Here is an 8,534-nt window from a genome sequence, read left to right on the forward strand (position 1 = left end):
TGTCTTCTGTTAATCAGAAAGAGCCTGTGTCTCATTATCAATGAAAAGTTTTACCTGGGGGCAATTAACCAAAGAGGGAGAGGCTGAGTTACAGCTTGTAGAACAAATGCTCAGCAATGGCATGCCTCCTGGCTATAGCCACAAGAGCCTTTGCTTTTGTTTCAGTAGATTTATTAATGTGGGGACGAGGATATGCTTGTGTCTTTACAGAAGATGAACAAACCTTGGGCGTGCTCTCAAGATGTGTGCGACCATGGAGACTGGAGGGACCCATGGATTCCAACTACAGTCCTGGCTCCCCCAGTACGAGCCATGAGCCAGTTGAATCTGAATGCGAAGACGGAATGAGGACTGAGTGGAGTCACGCTGACATCAACCTTCATAACATGGGGACAGATCATGAAAACCACACAGGAAGCCGAGAAACTGTGGAACGCCAGTGTTTCACCTTTTGCTGGAACTCAGAGGTACAATAGATGTTTAATGGATCAATACTTTCTGACTGAGCTCCTCTCTGAATACAAGACACCCTAATAGTTAGGCAGGAATATTATCGCCCCTATTCTGCATGAAGAAGTTGCAGAAGATGGACCTTCATCCTTCTGCAACCTTTAGGATTAAAGGTCCTCTTGTAAAAGGGAAGGGGGGAATATGTAAGAAGCAATTCAAACCAGAGCGGCTCCATTTTGAATAAGGGCTATAAAAATGAAGCTGGATCACCAATCGGCAATTAAGGGCTGCACAGCCTGCAATTGTCTTGCTCAATTAATTTAAAAACAAAAAGGAGGAGATATTGGAGGCCACGGAAGTGTTTCCTATGATCGGGCATGATTGACGCCTATTAGTAACAATTATGAACCTGTGATCAATTGAGCAGCTGATCAGTCGTTACCTCCTCCTCCCTGCTTTTGTTACCCAATAAATACAGGGGGTGGCCTTTGCTCCCTAGAAGCGGGGAGTTCTCTTCTTTTTGCTCATGCTAGCTTTTCCTTAAAACAGTTTCTTTTTTCCTTGGTTTTCATTTCTACGTTCGTGCCTTCATTCGACTGTAATGATGGTCTCAAGCAGTAACAGTAGTAACTGCTATAGTGATGGTCTCAAGTAGTAACCATAGCAGTCAGCCACAAAGAGGTCCTTTACATCCCTTGTAAGTTGTATTCCTAGGTATTTTATTCTCCTTGCAGCAATTGTGAATGGGAGTTCACTCATGATTTGGCTCTCTGTTTGTCTGTTATGGGTGTATAGGAATGCTAGTGATTTTTGCACCTTGATTTTATATACTGAGACTTTCCTGAAGTTGCTTATCAGCTTAAAGAAACTTCGGGCTGAGATGATGGGATTTTCAAAGTATACAATCATGTCATCTGCAAACAGAGACAATTTGACTTTCTCTCTTCCTGTTTGAATACACTTTATTTCTTTTTCTTGCCTGATTGCCCTGGCCAGAACTTCCAATACTATGTTGAATACAAGTGGTGAGAGAGGGCATCCTTGTCTTGTGCCAGTTTTCAAAGGGAATGCTTCCAGTTTTTTCCCATTCAGTATGATATTGGCTGTGGGTTTGTTATTAGTAGCTCTTATTATTTTGAGATACGTTCCATCAATACTTAGTTTATTGAGAGTTTTTTAGCATGAAGTGGTGTTGAATTTTATGGAAGGCCTTTTCTACATCTATTGAGATAATCATGTGGTTTTTGTCATTGGTTCTGTTAATGTGATGGATTATGTTCATCAGGTCATTTATGTTCTTCTCCAAACTGTATTCTAGTTAGCAATTCCTCTAACCTTTTTTCAGGGTTCTTAGCTTCCTTGCAGTGGGTTAGAACATGCTACTTTAGCTCGGAGGAGTTTGTTATTACCCATTTTCTGACGCCTACTTTTGTCAATTTGTCAAACTCGTTCTCTGTCCAGTTCTGTTCCCTAGCTGGCCAGGAGTTGTGATCCTTTGAAGGAGAAGAGGCATTCTGGTTTTTGGAATTTTCAACCTTTTTGCACTGGTTTTTCCTCATCTTTGTGGATTTATCTACCTTTGATCTTTGATGTTGGTGACTTTAAGGTAGGGTTTCTGTGTGGACGTTCTTCTTGTTGATGTTGATGCTATTCCTTTCTGTTTGTTAGTTTTCCTTCTGACAGGCCCCTCTGCCCCAGGTCTGCTGGAGTTTGCTGGAGGTCTACTCCAGACCCTGTTTGCCTCAGTATTACCAGTGGAGTCTGCAAAAAAGCAAGGATTGCTGCCTGTTCTTTCCTCTGGAAGCTTTATCCCAGAGGGGCACTTGCCAGATGCCAACCAGAGCTCTCCTGTATGAGGTGTCTGAGGGGCACCTCACACAAGAGGGGCACCCTTGCTGTGAGGTGTTTCCCAGTCAGGGGGCATGGGGGTCAGGGACCCACTTGAGGAGGCAGTTTGTCCCTTAGCAGAGCTTGATTGCTTTGCTGGGAGATCCACTGCTCCTTCAGAGCCAGGAGGCAGGGGAACGTTTTAGTCTGCTGAAGCTATTCCCACAGCCGCCTCTTCCCCCAGGTGCTGTGTCCCAGGGAGATGGGAGTTTTATCTATAAGCCCCTGACTGGGGCTGCTGCCTTTCTTTCAGATGCTCTGCCCTGTTGGGGGAAGTCAAGGACCCCAAATGGAGGGACTGGTTGGAGCCATGGCAGAGGAAAATTGTGAAGATTTCATGGACATTTATCAGTTCCCAAATCATACTTTTGTAATTTCTTATGCCTGTCTTTAATGTCTTAATCCTGTTATCTTTGTAAGCTGAGGATGTACGTCACCTCAGGACCACTGTGATAATTATGTTAACTGTACAGATTGATTGTAAAATGTGTGTTTGAACAATATGAAATCAGTACACCTTAAAAAAGAACAGAATAACAGCAATTTTTAGGGAACAAGGGAAGACTACCATAAGGTCTGACTGTCTGCAGGGTCAGGCAAAAAGAGCCACATTTTTCTTCTCGCAGAGAGCCTATAAATGGACATGTAAGTGGAAGAGATATCGCTAAATTCTTTTCCTAGCAAGGAATATTAATATTAATACCCTGGGAAAGGAATGCATTCCTGGGTGGTGGTCTATAAACAGCTGCTCTGGGAATGTCTGTCTTGTGCAGTTGAGATAAGGACTGAGATATGCCCTGGTCTCCTGGAGTACCCTCAGGCTTACTAGGGTTGGGAAAACTCAGTCCTGGTAAGTTTGTGGTCAGACCGGTTCTCTGTTCTCGAACCCTGTTTTCTGTTGTTTAAGATGTTTATCAAGACAATACGTGCACCACTGAACATAGACACTTATCAGTAGTTCTGGTTTTTCCCTTTGACCTGTTCCCTTGGAAGCATGTGATCTTTGTTAGACCCTTATTAGTAGTTCTGCTTTTTTTTTTTTTGAGGACGGAGTCTCGCTCTGTCACCCAGGCTGGCGTGCAGTGGCCGGATCTCAGCTCACTGCAAGCTCTGCGTTCAGGGTTCATGCCATTCTCCTGCCTCAGCCTCCCGAGTAGCTGGGACTATAGGCGCCCGCCACCTTGCCCGGCTAGTTTTTTGTATTTTTTAGTAGAGACGGGGTTTAACCGTGTTAGCCAGGATGGTCTCGATCTCCTGACCTCGTGATCCGCCCGTCTCGGCCTCCTTAATTGCTGGGATTACAGGCTTGAGCCACTGCGCTGGGCTAGTTCTGCTTTTTGCCCTTTGAAGCATGTGATCTTTGTAACTACTCCTTGTTCTTATACCTCCTCCCCTTTTGAAACCCTTAATAAAAACTTGCTGGTCTGAGACTCAGATGGGCATCATGGTCCTACCAATATGTGATGTCACCCCCGGTGGTCCAGCTGTAAAATTTCTCTCTTTGTACTGTCTCTATTTCTTAGCTGGCCGACACTTATGAAAAATAGAAAGAACCTAAGTTGAGATATTGGGGGTGGGTTCCCCCAATACTGTCCAGAGAGGAGGAATCTAGAGAGGTAGTCTGGCTACAGTAGCTTTGCTGAGCTAAGTTTGAACTTCCCAGCAGCTTTGTTTATACTGTGAGGGAAAAACTGCCTGCTTAAGCCTCAGCAATGACAGACGCCCCTCCCCCCACCAAGCACGAGTGTCCCAGGTCAACTTCAGACTGCTCTGCTGGCAGTGAGAATTTCAAGCCAGTGGATCTTAGCTTGCTGGGCTCCATGGGAGTGGGATCTACTTAGCTAGAACACTTAGCTCCCTAGCTTCAACCCCCTTTCCAGGGGAGTGAACGGTTCTGGTCTTCCTGGTGTTCCAGGTGTCACTGGGGTATGGAAAAAAAATCTCCTGCAGCTAGCTTGGTGTCTGCCCAAACGGCCTCCCAGTTTTGTGCTTGAAACCTAGGGCCCTGGTGATATAAGCACTCGAGGGAGTCTCCTGGTCTGCGGGTTGTGAAAATCATGGGAAAAGCGCAGTATCTGGGACAGGTTGCACCATCCCTCACAGCACAGCTCCTCATGGCTTCCCTTGGCTAGGGGAGGGAGTTCCCCAAGCCCTTGTGCTTCCCGGGTGAGGCGATGCCCCACCCTGTTTTGTCTTGCCCTCTGTGGGCTGTATCCACTGTCTAACGAGTCCCAATGAGATGAGCAGGGTATCTCAGTTGGAAATGCAGAAATCACTTGCCTTCTGCATTGATCTGGCTGGGAGCTGCAGACTGGAGCTGTTCCTATTCGGCCATCTTGCCAGCTACCTCCAAAATTTCTTTAAGAATGTTAGGGAATTGGTGCATAATTATGGTTCATCAATAAACAAGATGCAATTTAGTCATTAAAATTATGTTTAAGCAGAATAATGACATAACAAAATGTGTGAATAGTAGCGTGATGGCCTCTGTGACATCCCCTCTGTTGTCTCCAGCATCAGCCGCCATCCTTTCCTTTACCCCCAGGGTGCCTCTCCAGTCTGCGGTCATGACCAGTGCAGTTTCCCCTGCAGAGTTCACCCCCAAACAGGTCACAATCAAGCCTGTGGCTACTGCTTTCCTCCCAGTGTCTGTTGTGAAGATGGCAGGATCCCAAGTCATTGATTTGAAGCTCGCTAACAACACCAGGGTGAAAGCCATGGTCATATCTGCTGCCTCTGTTCAGAGTGCCAGCAGCACCATCACTAAAGCTGCCAACGCCATCCAGCAGCAAACTGTCATGCCAGCATCCAGCCTGGATGATGCTAAACTCGTGCCAAAGACAGTGCACCTTGCCAACCTTAACCTTCTGCCTTAGGGTGCCCAGGCCACTCTGAACTTTGCCAAGTGCTAACCAAACCTCAGCAACAAATAAGGCAGGTAATAATCAATGCAGCAGCCTCACAACCAAAAAGGTGTCTTGAGTCCAGGTGGTATTATCCTTGCAGAGTTCTGTGGTGGAAGCTTTCAACAAGGTGCTAAGCAGTGTCAATCTAGTCCCCGTTTACATCCCAAACCTCAATCCTTCTGCCAATGCAGGGATCACATTACCAATGCATGGGTACAAGTACTTGGAGTATGGGGACTCCTTCGCACTTGAAAAGAGTCTGACCCCAGCACTGAGACAGATGAAGTGTGTGCATTGAAGTAACATGCAACCTTTGTACAAAGAACCTCTTTTTCTTTGTTTTTACAACAAATGTAGCCTCCTTTCCCATGCCCATGGGCATAAGGAGAAAGGGGTGGTAATGCAATGCTCCCACTTAATTTTGAAGCTAGTCCCAGCAGATCAAATGAATTTCTCTGTCAAGTAATTCTTCCACTTCCACTTCCACTCTTCAGAGCCTTGTGGGAGCTGGCACACACACTGTCACAAAAATTCAGTCTGGCATAACTGGAACAGTCTTATCAGTTCCTTCAAGCACTCTCATCACCCCAGCCATGCCCCAAGATGAAGACCCCTCCAAACTGTGTAGATACAGCCTAAAAGGTTTGGAGTGTAATGAAGTCTTCCAGGACAAGATGTCACTAGCTACACATTTCCAGCAGGCTGCAGATACGAGTGGACAAAAGACTCACTATCTGCCAGATGCTGCTTCCTAACCGGTGCAGTTATGCATCACACCAGAGAATCCATCAGCACAAATCTCCCTACACCTGCCCTGAGTGTGGGGCCATCTGCAGGTCGGTGCACTTCCAGACCCACGTCACCAGGAACTGTCTGAACTACAAGAGGAGAGTTGGTTTTTGATTGTGCATTGCAGTGTTGTGTACTCTGATGTGGCTGTTCTGAAGTCTCACATTCAAGGTTCTCATTGTGAAATCTTCTACAAGTGTCCTATTTGTCCAATGGCATTTCATTCTGCCCCAAACATGCATTCCCACACCTATACACAGCATCCCGACATCAGGATAGGAGAACCAAAAATAATACGTAAGTGTTCCACGTGCGACACTGCATTCACCCTGCAAACCTTGCTGTATCGCCACTTTGACCAACACATCAAAAAACAGAAGGTATCTGTTTTCAAGTGTCCAGACTGTTCTGTTTTATATGCACAGAAGCAACTTATGATGGACCATATCAAGTCTATGCATGGAACATTGAAAATTGTTGAAGGGCCTCCAAACTTGGATATAAACTTGCCTTTGAGCATTAAGCCTGTAACTCAAAATTCAGCAAAGCAGAACAAAGAAGACACCAAATCCATGAATGGGAAAGAGAAATTGGAGAAAAAATCTCCATCTCCTGTGAAAAAATGGAAACTAAGAAAGCGGCCAGTCCTGGGTGGATGTGTGGCGAGTGTGACCACCTGTTCGTGCAGAGAGATGTGTACATATCCCACATGAGGAAGGAGCACGGGAAGCAAATGAAGAAACACCCCCGCCGCCAGTGTGACAAGTCTTTCAACTCGTCTCACAGCCTGTGCCTGCACAACCGGATCAAGCACAAAGGCATCAGGAAAGCGTGTGCCTGCTCACACTGCCCATACTCCACACCAAATGGTTGATGCTGGAGAAGCATGTCCAGCTGACGCACGGCATCAAGGACCCTGACCTGAAAGAAATGACGGATGCCACCAATGAGGAGGAAACAGAAATAAAAGAAGACACCAAGGTCCCCAGTCCCAAGTGGAAGTTGGAAGAACCAGTTCTGGAGTTTAGGTCTCCCTGAGGAGCAACCACTCAACTCCTGAAAAAGCTGAAAATCCATGTTTTTAAGGTTCACAAGTGTGCCCTGTGTGGCATCACCACCGAAAACCTGCTGCAGTTCCACGAACACATCTGTCAGCACAAATAGGATGGTTCTTCCTACCAGTGCCGGGAGTGTGGCCTCTGCTACACGTCTCACGTCTCTCTGTCCAGGCACCTCTTCATTCTACACAAGTTAAAGGAACTTCAACCAGCATCCAAGCAAAATGGGGCCGGGTAAGATAAGGAACAAGAGAACAAACCCAGCCATGAGAATGAATCCCCTGATGGTGCCATGTCAGACAGAAAGTGCAAAGTGTGAGTAAAAATTTTTGCAACTGAAGCTGCCTTAAATACTCACATGTGGACACACGGCATGGCCTTCATCAAATCCAAAAGGTTGAGCTCAGCCGAGAAATAGCCACAGATGGTCCAGGAGGAAAATCCCTGTCCACATTAGAATAAAAAAGACATTTTTGTTACAAAATGTGAATAGTAGGATATATAGATAGTAGTATATATGGCAGTATATACTACTGCGGTATAAACCCAACTTTGTGAAAACGTACATATAATATGCACAGAAAAAAGTTAATGGAAAATATTCATCAAAATGTTAATGGTAGGAATACATGAGTGGTAGGATTTGAGTGACCACTTTTTTTTTTTTAGACGGAATCTTGCTCTGTCACCCAGGCTGGAGTACACTAGCATGATCTCAGTTCACTGCAACCTCTGCCTCCCGGGTTCAAGTGGTTCTCACTTGATTCTCCAGCCTCAGCCTCCCAAGTAGCTGGGATTACAGGTAGGAGCCACCACACCTGGCTAATTTTTTATATTTTTGGTAGAGACGGCATTTCACCTTGTTGGCCAGGCTGGTCTTGAACTCCTGACTTCAAGTGATCCGCCCAGCTTGGCCTCCCAAAGTGCTGGGATTACAGGCATGAGCCACCATGCCTGGCCTGAGGGATTAATTTTTTAAAATAATTTTCTGTATTTAGAAAAATTTATATCTGCTTCTGTTTTAAAAAACAAAGTTAAAGTAATCAGTTGGTGACCATAAGTCTCATTATTTGATATGCTATACCAGCTTGACAAAATACCACGGGCCAAGGGGGAAGGTTGGGTAAATATTGGTCAAAGGGTACAAAATGTCAGAGAGAAGGAATACGTTCAAGAGAGCCATTGTACAACATGGTGATTATAGTCATTAACAATATATTATTTTCTCAAATTGCTAAAAAGAGTAGATTTTAGGTGTACTCATCACAGCAAAGTATGTGAGGTAATGTATATGTTAATGACCTCAATTTGCCCATTTCACAATGTACACATATTTCAAAACATTATGTTGTAAATGATAAATATATATAATTTTTGTCAACTAAAATAAGTTAATTAATTTTAAAAAATAGTACATATTTTACAGTACTGGTATAATTGTTTT

At 44.9% G+C, this 8,534-nt stretch overlaps 1 pseudogene; it reads left to right on the forward strand.

The window, feature by feature from the left end:
- The first annotated feature begins 4,769 nt into the window (after positions 1-4,769).
- Positions 4,770-7,508, forward strand: LOC111524911 (annotated as a pseudogene).
- Positions 7,509-8,534: the final 1,026 nt, after the last annotated feature.

The sequence above is a fragment of the Piliocolobus tephrosceles genome, chromosome 3 (genome assembly GCF_002776525.5).
Source record: "Piliocolobus tephrosceles isolate RC106 chromosome 3, ASM277652v3, whole genome shotgun sequence".
Classification (NCBI taxonomy): Eukaryota; Metazoa; Chordata; class Mammalia; order Primates; family Cercopithecidae; genus Piliocolobus; species Piliocolobus tephrosceles.